This window comes from Lissotriton vulgaris, chromosome 1_2 (genome assembly GCF_964263255.1).
Source record: "Lissotriton vulgaris chromosome 1_2, aLisVul1.2, whole genome shotgun sequence".
NCBI classification, from domain to species: domain Eukaryota; kingdom Metazoa; phylum Chordata; class Amphibia; order Caudata; family Salamandridae; genus Lissotriton; species Lissotriton vulgaris.
In genome coordinates, this window is record NC_141686.1 from 288545123 (window position 1) to 288559322 (window position 14200).

Sequence of the window (14200 nt, forward strand, 5' to 3'; positions counted from 1 at the left end):
GCCAAAAACTTTTCAGAAATGTATAATGCGAGTATTTATTCTGTTATATACAATAAAGAGAAAACAGGAATAAGGGGGTAAGTGGGGAAAAACAAGGAACAACTGAAAAAGCTCAGACATAAATGCAGTGACCACACATTCAATAAACAGTTTTAGTCACAATTGATTTCAGTACCAATCCTATCAAATTAATAGGAGCAAAGCATTTCTGATAGTTATGGTACTGTGTGTCGACGACGTTTGGATCCTGCTAATAAATATGGGGATCATCATCAGGACATAATTGGTGCCTGAAGCAACTCACTCAAAGACCACTCACTCACGCCAACCCTGATAAAATAATTGAAATCCATAAAAATGTCTACATATCTCTGTACAAAGAAGACTCTGCCTTCCTGACAGAAGAAGGTAGATCTTACCTTGAGGAATCAATCCTTCCATCTATCTCGGACCAGGAAAAATTATTACTGAGCGCACCAATAACGGCGGATGAGGTGAATAGTGCTAATGACTAACTTAAACTTAACAAAGCACCAGGTCCAGATGGTTTCAATGTTAAGTTCTATAAAACATTCGCTCCCGCACTTTCATTTACTCTCCTTGCCCTATTCCGGCACTTCTCAGACACAGGATCAATTAGCGGTTGAACAAGCGAGGCCACTATCGTGGTTATCCCAAAAGTGGGCAAGGACCCTCTGTTGGTGAAAATATATAGTCCAATTACATTAATTAACTTGGATGCAAAAATCTGTGCCAAAATATTGTGTAAAAGACTTGAACTGTTGGTGCCGTCTTTAATTAACTACTCTCAAGTGGGCTTCATGAAAAACGGACTCTCAAGCGGTAACACCCGTCTTCTTTGTCACATCATTTTGAAAGCAAAACTTGCTTCTTAAGACACTGTAGCCATCACCCTTGATGCTGAGACGGCCTTCGATAGGGTCTCTTGGTCCTTTCTTTGAGAGACTATGTTGAAATATAACCTCAGTGACACTTTTACGAGAATGGTCATGGCCTTATATAGTGCCCCAACAGCTAGAGTACATTCAAATGGTCTCTTATCCTCAGCTTTTACTCTAGAGAGGGGTACCCGACAGGGCTGCTCCCTTTCTCTTCATTTTGACACTAGATCCATTACTGCTAAGGATTATGGCCAACCCAGATATAGCTGGAGTTTCTTTTAATAACGCAAAAATATAAGTAGGCACATCTCACTCAATCGTGGCCTTACTAAAATCAATAGAGGATTATGCCCTGGTATCCGGATATAAACTTAATAAAGAGAAGTCGTAAATCATTGGTCTGAATAACCTTTGTACTAGTGATCTGTTCCAATTCACGGATCTAGATTGGTAACCCCACTGCATTAAATACCTTGGTGTAGAATTCAATGTGGACTTGTTAGGATCGCTCCGGCACAATGAAAAACTAACACACACTAAATTGTAACATTGTTTGAGGGCTGAAATCCCAAATTTATCACTTGGGGCCAGATGTAGGAGCCCTAATACCGGTCGGTAACGGCCGAATTCTGCCGTTACCGACCGGTATTAGGGTTTCCAGATGTAGGGGGCCTATATTTTACCGATTCTGTAAAGTTACCGAATCGGTAAATTTACAGAATCGGTAAAATACTGAATCAGTATATTTACCGATTCGGAAAAACCACATGTAGGTGGCACTCCTAAGAGTGCCACAGGCCCTTAAAAATTGGTATTTTACCACCCAATTCTATTGGGTGGTAAAATACCGAATTCAGGTGTGCATGCACATGCTCTAAGGGCATGTCTGTCTGTCACATGGCTAGGTGTGCATGCACACATGTGCATGCACACCTGAATTCGGTATTATACCACACAATAGGATTGTGTGGTAAAATACCGATTTTGTACGGCCTTTGGGACTCAGAAGAGTCCCACCTACATCTGAGATTTACCGAATCGGTAAAAATACCGATTCGGTATTTTACAGAATCGGTAAATTTACTGATTCTGTAAAATTGTGCCCCTACATGCCAATTCTTAAATACCGGTCGGTAACGGCCGAAAATACCGATTTTCGGCCGTTACCGACCGACCTACATCTGGCCCAAAATCTCCCTGAATCCCTCACTTTCCCATAAGTTGTTTGCCCACTTTGTATGATTGTAACCTTATGTACTTCAAAGATGGTCCAGGCAAGCGCCTACACATGCTTGTCACTGGTAAATGTGTTATGCTATGGTTGTAATCCCCCTATACTTGGGTACTGTTCCTCATATTGGACGGCATGAGGTCCTTCAGTCAACCACTTAATAATTTCCTTCTTGTTTCTTTTGTATATTTGCAGTAATTTGTATATTCTATATTGTCTTTGCCTTGCATTCTGTATGTTTTCTTTTCATGAGTGAATTTATAGAGGGTCATCGGACTCTGCTCATGTCTGTACACAAGAGTTCTGGCTACAATTCTGTATGGCAATTATTTTCCCTTCCTTTGTTTTGCCTTGTTTTGTTCTGTTTTTTAAAAAACCTAATAAACACAAGTGGAACAAAAAAAAAAGATAACAGCTGGGTGGCTCTCCCGCCATTGGTATGAAGATATGAAGAAAGGCATTGGAGTCTATAGCTAGACTCCAGCCCAATTATAGTCATAGATGAGTGTAGAGGATCTGTCTGGCTTGAGGGGGCGCTCCCTTTTCTGACTGTCTGATGGCTTCTAAATAGTACTTTGAAATACATCTTACAATGCAGGGCATATTCACAGTCACCGTCATCCAGCAAAAAACTAAGTGTGCAGAATTTGGGTCAAGTTTAAGGGCCACTCACATTGCTTGAAAATTAAAGTGACACAAAACTTCATGCAAAGTAGTTCCGCGTAGTCTGATAAATGGAAACATACTTCCTTTAAAGAAAAACTTGTGGCTTGTAGACAAATTTAACAAACACCCCCTTCTGAGGGGTAAGCACATTGGAACTTAGTCCAAAGGGTTGGCAATATTACTGAATGAGTTAGAACCTTAATTGCTCAATGAATACTCTGGAAGGGAAATAACAAGAACAGTGATGGTTCACATGAAGAAAGGCAACAGAATACCGCAATTGATAGCCGTGTTGTCCACAACGAGAGAACGGAAACAGCACTGGTTGAGATTGGAAAGGATCTCCTCATCCAGTAAGATTATGAAAAGCACCATGCAGAATTGCCTCCCTAAGCATCCTTCCCTTGGATGTGCACAGAGCTCAAGAGGAAGTGCCTGCCTTGTATGGAGCACAGCAGTGGGGGCAAGTCATTGCCTATGTTGGCCATCATTGGAAGTGCATTCAGCAAGCACTTGCTGCACTTGCTTGGGGTTCAGCCTACATTCCCTTTGCCTGGGTTTGTGCTATTGAGCACAAATAAGAACCTGACCAAGCTGCAGAGATGCGCTTTATAAATACACTCCCAGCACTGGCCTTCCTTTCACAGAGGCACATACTCTCACGCGTGAAGCATGGTTTGACGAGGGGTATTGAGCCTACCCTCATTCTGACAAGACCGCAAAGAAGACCGTGTTGATTATGATATCCAACTGGTTAACGAGGAGGGGTACTGGACCTAGATCTAATGTGCATGGTATGACTCAGTTCCATACAAGTATCTCCATTACAGAGTCCTCTGTGGTCCAGAATGGGTGAAACAGGGGGGCTTCTATGATAAGGGACTCACGCGTTGACAAGTTCACACAGTGAATAATTATGCCATGGCACATCCTACTATTCTCCTTTGTGCAAGATCACACTTTGCTCATTTCAGATCTTGAGTTTGGCACAATGTTTTCACATCTGAGGGCCCTTGAAACATTTTCAGTGATGTTTGCTGAATGTAACTGATTGAGACCTATTGCACCCGCATGGCCAGAATCTTTTGGATGACTTAAAAGAGGCGTGGATTGGATTGGAAAGAGGCCTGAGCCACTTCAAAGGATCTCTGAGATAAAAAGTTGGCAAACCAGAGTACAGCTTGTGCTTCGAAGGCAAGTTTAGAAAACTGGTTCAAAATTACAACTTGATTAACAGTATCAAAAGCTGCTGTTAAAATCCAGCTGGCTCAATGGAGTGAGGAACATCCGCAGCACACCATGAATCGTCCAGAACTGAGACAGTGATGATGCACTGTGGCCTGCACAGAATACCACTTGTGAGCAGTGTAGGAGTCCGTGGATGGCCACAAAGCTCAAAGCTTGTTGGTAGACCACGTTCGTCAATAGCTTACTGCGCAAAGTCGCATCTCTGTGTTTACTGCAAACAGCACATACACACGTCCCTATGTTTGCGAAGTATGGAAAGGCACCTACTCTCGTAGGGGGTCTCTATTGATAGTCATACGCGTTTCAATAGTCCCATCCACGTGCGGGGATGCTTGAGCACTTCTTGATAGAATATCTTCTTAAGTGTAGACATTCGCCTTCTTCAGGAAGGCCTGCAGAAACACTTTTTTTAAAATAAAATCTTTATTTATCATTCTGTATACAATCATACATTATATCTTCTAATAGTACCAATTACATTTTAAATATAAAGCAAACATTTCCGCGTGGTGGAAAAGAACACATCCAGTCAGTGAAAACCTGAAGCGAGAAGCAAGGGGGAGATATATTTGGAGCTACAATATTAATCACCTCGTATATATATCCAGCAGTCTTAACAAATACTTTGCATTTGGCATTATACAACTTTCCCAATCGTGTAACTGATCAGGAGGGGTAGACCCTTCCATTTAAGAGGATATTCAGCAAAATGTCTTGGGGTCAACCAAACCCCTCAATCAACGCTCCGGTAACCTTCGCCTTGCAGTTGATCCATTTCTTGCTGACCATTATCTGTGTCTACAGTATCTGCCTTACTATGCAAGTACACTTGGTATGGCCCCCATATGTCGCTTGGCCTGCTGCGGACCGGCATCAGATTGTTGAAGGTGTCTGCTTGAGTGTTACGATAGGTCATGTCTGTATGCCATTCCGATAATGTTGGCAACAGGCCTTTCTTCCAGCACATGGGCATTCTTCTTCTTGCCATTAAAAAGCCTAATACCACCAGACACCTGTATTGTTTGGATATTTCACAATCAAAACCTAGTAAGGCCGCTATTGGCGATTCTGGGAGAGACAGCCCCACTATCTCCTGGAGTGCATTCATCACTGTTGCCCAGAATTCTTGAATCCCAAAGTAGGACCAAGTCAGATGGCTAAATTCAGCCCCCTCGGTGCCCCATCTCGAGCGTCTATCATCGCTTCGTAGACCATATCCAAATAATCATGTTCGAGTGTAATATACCCGGTTAAGGTATTTAAAATGCACCAATTGGTGCCTACCATTTTGTGATATGTTTTTAGTGATTGACCAGCAGTGTGTCCATTGTTTATCCATTATTACTATGCCCAGGTCAGAATGCCATTCCTGTCGTGCCTTCGTGTTTAATGGGGTGGTCGTTTGCCTCATAAGTTTGTATAGTAATGAAATCCCACAGCGGGGCAGTTCGTCTGAAGTAGGTACGTCAGTGGAGCTATTTCCTGCGTTTTTGACATATCAGACCTTAGTAGTGTGCGCAGCTGCTGTTTACATTTGATAAGGGCGAGGACTTTGTAGGGAAGAAGATCAACAAATGCTTGACTGAGGTTTTTGGCTCGGAGAGAATCAACTTAATGTGACCCAGAGAAATCGGAGATCATCTTCTTCGGCTCTCCTTCTCAAGACGAGTGGAAACAATGGTGGCCATCAGACAAGTCACCTCCCCTCACCTGAGTTAACATGATCAAGAACCTGGGCGTTAAGTTGGATAACGCCCTGTCCATGAAAGCCCAAACCCAGTCAGTCGCAGGAAATTGTTTGGCCTCTTGCGGATGCTCAACAAAATTCTCCCCATACTGCCTCTCACCCACAAGATGACTGTGGTTCAAGCCCTCATTGTCTCAAGGTTGTACTATGTAAATGTTCTACACATAGGCCTTCCCAGAGTACCTACTGAACAAACTTTAGGTGGTCCAGAATGAGGCCGCCAGGCGGTCCTCAAGCTTGGATCGAGAGCTCGGATCTCACCTCACCTGAAGACTTTGTATTGGCTTCCCGTCTGAAAAAAAAATCTGCTTTAATGCCTTGGTTTTGGCTTTTAAGGCTTTACAAGGTACGGGCACGCACTATCTGAGAAGGAGAGTCTCACACTATGTCCCAGGCAGAACCCTGAGGTCATCTTCACAGCATCGGGCAGTTGTTCCTAAATTTTCTGGCACCCATACTAGTGGCCGCTCTTTCCAAATTCAGGCTGCCTAAGTCTGGAACCTCCTGCCAGCGACATTTAGACAGGCATTGGATTTACTTACCTTTAAGAAGCGTCTGAAAACCTGGCTGTTCCAGCAACACACTTCAGTTTTTTTTCCCCCCTCAGGGACAGCAACAGTCCAGCTCAGAGGTTCATGAGCGCCGGGAACTTTACAACTTTACAAATACCTTTTAACATAACATAACAGGTATTCAAGCTCGGTTCAACTCCCAAATTATGAATTTTCAATGAGTGTAGTGTATGTAATACTGCCTTACCTGCACTCAGGGAACCATGCGCACCACTCAAATAACAGCCTCGGAAAATAGAGTAGTTTAGTCTGCATTTCGTCTGCTGTTTCCCTAAAAAGGTATCTTGTAGTGCCTATTGAATCAATTGCGTGGCATTTGCGCTGGGTGGTACTTAGCCGTAATCGCAGGAGTGTTAAAGGTTCAGCGTCCTCTCTCTCCAAGAATAGGTGAGGGCGAACAGGTGGACCATGAATCCAGTGGTACACATGCATAGCTTGCGCTGCTCTATGGTATATCTCGAGATCAAGTGTGGCAAGTCCGCCAGATGTGTAGGGTAGAGTCAGTACGGTCCACCCGACACGCAATTGTTTCTTTGCCCAGGCCAGGAGAGTCAATAAGGTGCGTATATTGCAAAACATTGTTTTTGGCAGTGATATTGATATATCGGCAAAGAAGAATAGGAATTGTCTAAGGATAATCATTTTTATAAGGGCTATACAACCTATCAATGAGAGAGGCAGCCAAATCCATCTCCCTATAGTTTCTGTTAAGTGTTGCACTGCTCTCCCGTACTTTTCCCGTATTAGCACTTCAAGGTCAGTGTGTATTTGAATCCTTAGGTATCGTACAGGCTTGGTGGTCCATGCCAACAGGAACTCCAGTTGAGTGGGCGTGGTCTGTGCTATAAGTCAGAATATACACGATTTTTCCAATTTATACTTAATCCCGGGTGGCTGCCAAAACTTCACCACCTCACAGGGCAGTACTAGGCTCATGGCGGTCCTGGGCAGGGAGCCCTGGAAGAGGAGTCCGGGCGGGTCAGAGCGCGAGGCCAGTGAAGAGGGGGGATCAGAGTTTTTGGAAGTGGAACAGAGCCGTAGGCCACCAAATCCCTGCCACTGGGGCCGCCATGCTAATATGTATCCATCCTCAAAGGATTATTATATTAAGGATATATAGTGGCGTGGAGGCCCCTGGGGTTTGGCGGCCCTGTGCAGGTGCACAGATTGCACATGCGTAAGGCCGGCCCTGCACCTCACGGAGCACTGGGGACACATTCTGTTCAGGGTCCCGTACATACAACATATCGTATGCGTACGCAGAGATTATAAACTTATAGTTGGGGAATCTAATTTCTGAATGTGCATGTTATTCACGCAAAGCACAGGCTAATGGTTCTGCGACTAGGACATATAGAAGCGGCAAGAGTGGGTATCCTTGCCTCATGCCTCTTGAAATTGGTATAGGAGCAGATAGTATCCTATTCATGTGCACCAGTTTTGAGTATAAGACCTGGATTAGCTTTATGTATATGTTGCCCACGTCCACGGCCACACCCACTTGCTGCAGCACCGCCAGCATGAAGGGCCATTCGACTGAATTAAATACTTTTTCAGTGCCTAAAAATACTGTAGCGTGGCGGACTCTGGGGTCTATTCGAGAAAGTGTGCCAAAGAGAGTGGGAAGGTTGCGAGTTAGTGAGCACCCAGGGACAAACCCAGACTGTTCAGGTCTTACAATGCTGGGGAGTAGGGGGGAGGGGCAACCTGTTTGTTTATATTTTGGAAAACAGTTTTGTGTCTTTGTTCAGCAGAGACAGTGGTCTGTAGGATGAGCACTGCTCAGGGGGCTTGCCTGACTTTAGTATTAGTATTAGCTGTACTTCCTGCATAGTTGGAGGCATACTGCCCTCTTGGGCCATGTCTTTGAATAGCTTAATCATGTGGGCGATAAGCTTGTCTTGAAATGTCTTATAAAATGCCACAGTGAGACCATCTGATCCAGGTGCCTTCTCGCTGGGCATGTCTTTAAGTGCGGCTGCTATCTCTGTTGGGTGAAGTGGTGCCATCAGCCTTTCTCTCACTTCATGGCAATAAGAGAGAAATAATCTTAGGTTATATTTCCTCTTGTGTAGAGTGCGATGTGTATAATTCAGTGTAGTATGTGCGACATCTATCTACTAATTGGGTGGTCCCTTATATAGGCTCACCCCTCTCTTCATATATCATTGACACCTCTTTCTCTTCTCCGCTAGGTTGGATCAGGGTTGCTAGTGTGGCGCTTGGTCTTTCTCCCTCCCCATATTTTCTGGCCGGAGCATACTTCCCTAAGTGTTTTCAAATCATTGTGGACTATTTCATTATATTCTTCTAACTTAACCTTAGTCTGTGCTAGGATCTGCGGGCTGAGTCCTGCAAGTGATGTCTGTTCTAGTTCCTTCAGTTCCTTTTCCAGTTTCTGTAGTCGATTCCAGATAGACCGTAATACACCAGCATGTTTGGAAATTGTGATACCTCGAATTCCGACACAGTGCGAGGAGGAAGGGTTGGGCGTAGCGCTCCCATACTCATGACGGCTCCCGACCGTCATAAATCACGGTGGGCATGTGCTCATGACGGCCGGGAGCAGTCCGCCCACTGATTAATTCTCCCACACAGGCAGGGAATTAACACCACATTGGTGGAGCGGCAACGGTAGGATGGCTCCCGGCCGTCATGTGCACACGCCTACCGTGACTCATGGCGGCCGGGAGCCGTCATGAGCACGGAAGGAGTTGAAGGCCTCTGAAAAAGTGGTTATTTTGGGGACACTACCTGTGTTAATGCTGAAATATTCGTTGATAGCCTGCACAAGTTCCTTGTGAAATACTACATCTTAGAGCAAATACTGCGGAAAGTGTCAAGTGAAGGCTTTTGGTTGCATATCACTTACCCTCAAGGTAAGTTTCACAGAGGAAGGATCTAAATGAGGGGCATATTATCAAGGGGGTTTATCTCCGTTTTTTTGGCTTTAAAAGCCAAGAAAGCAGAGATAAAATTATCTCCCTATGACCTAGCTGTCGCTAACACCAGTTAGCGACAGCTAGTAGGAGATGGCGACCATCTTGGGCCCCACTTTGCATGTCAGTGATATTTATCACTAATGACATGCAAATTGGGCGTGCCAAGATGTTAGCGACTGGAAACAGTCGCTAACATCGCTATCTCCTATTACCAACTTTTGGAGATATTCGTGCTAAGCGCGAATATCTCCAAAAGCTAACACCTGCCCTGAGCAGTTCTTAGTCATATTATCCAATGGGAGGTGGATAACATGGCTAAGATCATTAGCTCGGTAATGCATGAATATTGCGGACTTTTCAGCGATATTCATGCATTGCGGCCGATTTTTATCGCATTTGCGATAAACCTTGGTAATACCAAGGTTTATCTGCGATAAAAATCGCCACAGCTCAGCGGTAAATTTTTGTCTCTTACCAAGCAATAGCGATAATTATCGCTATTGCTTGGTAATATGCCCCTAAGTTCGGGGAAAATGTTTACAGTGGTCCATTTAAGGCAACAAGATGCGATATTAGCCAGTAATCTATACGTGTATGATTGTCGTGCACAGAGGAGTACTGCATGTATTTCCTACCCTGTGGGCTGCTATATCGCCAGGCATCTACCATTCCACTGGGGTCACCTATTGCGATTATAGTACAGGCAGATGCTGTGGGTTCCCTCAAGGGCCCTCTAGATCTGTCTATTTTAGGGAATAGCACACAGTTAAAATCCCGACCCAAATTTGTGGTAAAGGGCTATACTGTGAAATGTTGTTGTGTAGTGAGTAATAAAACTGGGGGTTATCAAAGTTAGGGCCATAAATGCCTATGAATATCATCTCAGAGTGTCCCCTTGCTGCAGTGGGCGATCCCGTATCCCCCCTCCTTGTCCAATTGTATCTCCCTTAGTCTGAGGCCAGAGCCATGCTGAGCCCACACCAAAACCCCATGAGAGTGTGACGTGTACCCTGCTGCGAGACACTCTCCCCTCATCCTGTGTTAGGACTCCTGCTCGATGGGCCAAATGCGTTTCCTGCAGTATAGCTACATCTGTTTAGTGTTGTTCTAAGTATAGTACCATCTTATGTATTTTATAATGATCATTTAGTCCCCTAACATTCCATGTAACAAACCTTACTGTAGCATTATGTGCGGATGTAAAAATAGGAGTTGCCTTTTCATACCCCGTCTCTTGCATCATACTTATGTAAGTCATAGCGTGCAATCAACTAACCACTTTGAAGTTTCCAACAGTAATGTTGCAACAGTAATGCTATGATTACGTATGGTAATCCCCAATACTCTTAGTCCTACTCGTCCTCAACCCAGTCATCACACATGAGGTATTCCACACGACAGGAAACAAAACAGGAAACGCTTTTAGACTCCACCCACCCTTCTGTCAGGTGCTATAACACACCTCACCACCAGAAGCAAATCCTGATGTACCAAGCATCAAAGGCCTGGAAAGGGAGGGCGGGCGGGTTGTATGAATGGGTCGAGGACGAGTAGGACTAAGAGTAATGGGGATTACCATACGTAATCATAGCATTACCTCTACGTCCCTTGTCCTCGACCCAGTCATCACACATGAGGCATACCAAAGCAACACCCAAAACAGGCCTTTGGCAACCACACAACAAAACACAGACCAGACACAAAGGAGTGCAGCAAGATAAAGTTGCAAGAAACAAACAGAATCAGAGCGGAGGGAAAACCCCCACAGCCAGCAACACCCCACGACCAAAATCCGGTCCGGTCAGAAAAGGCACAACCCAACCAGCAGTGCCGCACGAACGTGGACTCGGAGGCCCAGGACCCAGCCCGGCAAAACCACCAAGAGACACACCCAGGTAAGTAGTCCAGGAGGCAGACACGCCCCGAGCGGAACGGGCCAGGACACCCGCCGGACAGGGCAAACCGCACCAAGATAGGCAAGAGTAAAGACCGCCATAAACCAGCGACCCAAAGAAAGCCTGGAAGCAGCCGGAGCCAAACCAGCCAAGCCAAAGGACAGGGAGAGAGAGTCAGAAGAGCGAAACACCCCAGAACGAGCCACCGAAATGGACAAGGCACGTTTGAGGCCAAAAGAAAGAACAGAAAAGCCACCAGGCAGGACAGAAATACAAGGTCCACAGACTCCAAAGGGTCAAAAGGGGAAGACTGCAAAACCCCCAAGACCAAGGAAATACCCCAAGGGGGCACAAAAGAGCAACCAGAAGGAGAAGAGAGAAACTCCGAAAAAGGCGAGAAAACCAACAAGTCATCAGAAGGAAGAAAGGAATCCGGGACCCGGAAGGCACGGACAGCAGCCTAAAGGCCCAGCAAGGTAACCAGAGGAGGAACACCACCTCGAGAGAGAAGACCAGCGCTCCGAATAGGAAGACAAGGCAGACTACCAACGAGAAGCCTTCAGCACCGAAATCAAGTGGCCGGGCAGACCACGGGCCCCAAGAGACACCCGTTCAACCTCCAAACCGCCAAGGAGAGGGGAACCAGAAAGAGGGACGGAGACCCCAGAGGAGAGGGGTGGCGGGGCAGAAGCCAAGGAGGCCCCATCGCCAGGCCCAGCAGCAGAGGAAACCAGGACCTCCCCTGCCAGTGAGGCAGCACTGCCACCATCTGAGCCCCCTCCCGCAGAACCGTCATCTGAAATGCAGGAATCCAAGGAAAGGGAGGAAAGGCATAGAGAAGCCAAGGGGGCCAAAGCTGGCATCCACCCCCCCCCCCCAAGCGCACACCTCCGGAGACCCGGAGCAGAAGAGGGGCACCAGGGCATCGGACTCTGAGGCAAACAAGACCAGAGCCGGAGTCCCGAACCTTAGGCAAAGCATCCGAAAGGTCCCGGGAGCCAAACACAGGAACAGAGACGAGGGAAACCACCAACTCAGGGAGTCCGCCACCACATTGACCACACCCCCAAAGTGCGGAGCAGACAGGGCCAGAAGATGAAGCTCCGCCCAAGCCGAGATGGAACAGGCCACCAGATTCAGGGATGAACCGCGGGGCCCCCCCTTGAGAATTAGAGATGCCACAGACACTGTGCAGGCTGATCGCACCAGGACACGGCAACCCTCCAGACGAAGACGAAAATAACGAAGCGCCCTCTCCCTGCAAACAACTCCCTCCAGTTGGATGACCTGCGAGACTCCGACGGGAGCCAACGCGCCAGCACCACCCAACGGGCCAGAGTCGTGCCCCAGCCCGAGGTGCAGGTATCCGTGGTCACAACCAGAGGAGGAGGGAGACATCACAACATCCCCACGGAAAGGCGGGAGGGGTCCAGCCACCACCGGAGAGCAGACACAACATCCAGAGACCTAGGAACAGGAACTGCAAAGTCCAGGACAGGAAAGGGGACCTACCGCTGCACATGCCACAGCAGAGGCCGCAGATGAAACCCGGGCTAATAAAAATTACCAGTTCCGTGGAATGTCGAGCCCAAGACCCGCCGAGGCGGGGAATTGAACCCTAGTCCCGGGCTAGACCTCCGCAACAGGGTCACAAACCTCCAGCCACTGAAGGATGGGAGCCGAGGCTTGTGACAACAAGCACCTCAGCAAGGAATGGAGGCGACGAATCCGGGCGTCCGGCAGGAACACCCTGCCCAACACAGAACCGAACACTGCACCGATGAAGGTCCTCCGGGTCGCAGGCTCCAGGCAACATACGGGCAAGTTGATCAAAAACCCGTGGTCCCTGAGCACAGGCACGGACAAGAAAAGGTGGTGAGACACAACCTCCAGGGACGGAGCCTGAACCATCCAGACACCCAAATACGGGACCACAGACACCCCCAGGAGATGTAGATGGGCCACCAAGGGAGCCACCACCATGGTGAACACCCGGGGGGCGAACCGAAGACCAAAGGGGAGGATGCAGAATGGCCAGCGCCGACCTTCCAGGCAGAATTGCAGGAAATGCCGAACCGTCACAGCCACTGGGACGTGCAGACACGCATCTTGGAGGTCGAGCGTGGAGAACACCCAACCCAACCGGACCAACGGAAGAACCATCTGGAGTGCCTCCATCAAGAACGGGATCATCCGTACGAACAAGTCCAGACCCCGTGCAACAAGGCCAGGTGGCGGGATCAGCGATAACGTCCCAAAGGGCGGCCCAGTCAGGAACGCTGCGGACCAGATCCGGCACCCCACTGGGACCATGTGTATTCTTTTATGGAACACTTCACGAATTAGCGTGTCATCTTTGCGCAGGGGCCAAGCAAATCATCTCTGTATCGTTCCAATAATAGTATAAGTGCTGCCGAAGTGAGCACTGCAGAATCTCCTCCAGCGAGACACCAAACAGACGGGCACCAGAGAAAGGCAGCCGCAAAGCCAAGGAACGCGGGGCCGCGTCCGACATACAATCCCATAGTAATAGGACACGGTGGGCAGCAACAGAGGAACCACAGGACACAGCAGAAGTCCACTATACAGGAACAAAGGTGATGGCCGACAGAAATACCACCAGGCGCTCCATAGACTCCAGCAACTCCGGACAACTGGCACCCTTCTGCATGGACGAAAACAGGGACTCGAAATCGGCCAGCAAAGACTGGGCAACGTACTACCAATAAATGCCAGAACAAATAGCCAGATGAGAAGCGTCAGAAGACATCCACAGGGCAGAAACTACCCACTCATCCACACCGACCCACAGAATGTGACCAGCAGCCATGGAAGGATGACCCACAAGACTGGCCACCACAGAGTCCACATGAACGGAAATAGGCAAAGTGTCTGCCAAATCCCATAACGGAGAAAGCAAGGACACAAACCAGGGCATGGAGAAAGATCCGGGTCCTTTCACACCTGCAACAGAACCAAGGACACAAAAGAGGCACC

General features: G+C 47.4%; 1 non-coding gene across 1 annotated transcript; it reads right to left on the minus strand.

Moving 5' to 3' along the window:
* Nucleotides 1–13522: 13522 nt before the first annotated feature.
* Nucleotides 13523–13629, minus strand: LOC147736518 (U6 spliceosomal RNA). The gene has a single exon (XR_015307944.1). It is a non-coding gene; the product is annotated as a U6 spliceosomal RNA (small nuclear RNA).
* Nucleotides 13630–14200: the final 571 nt, after the last annotated feature.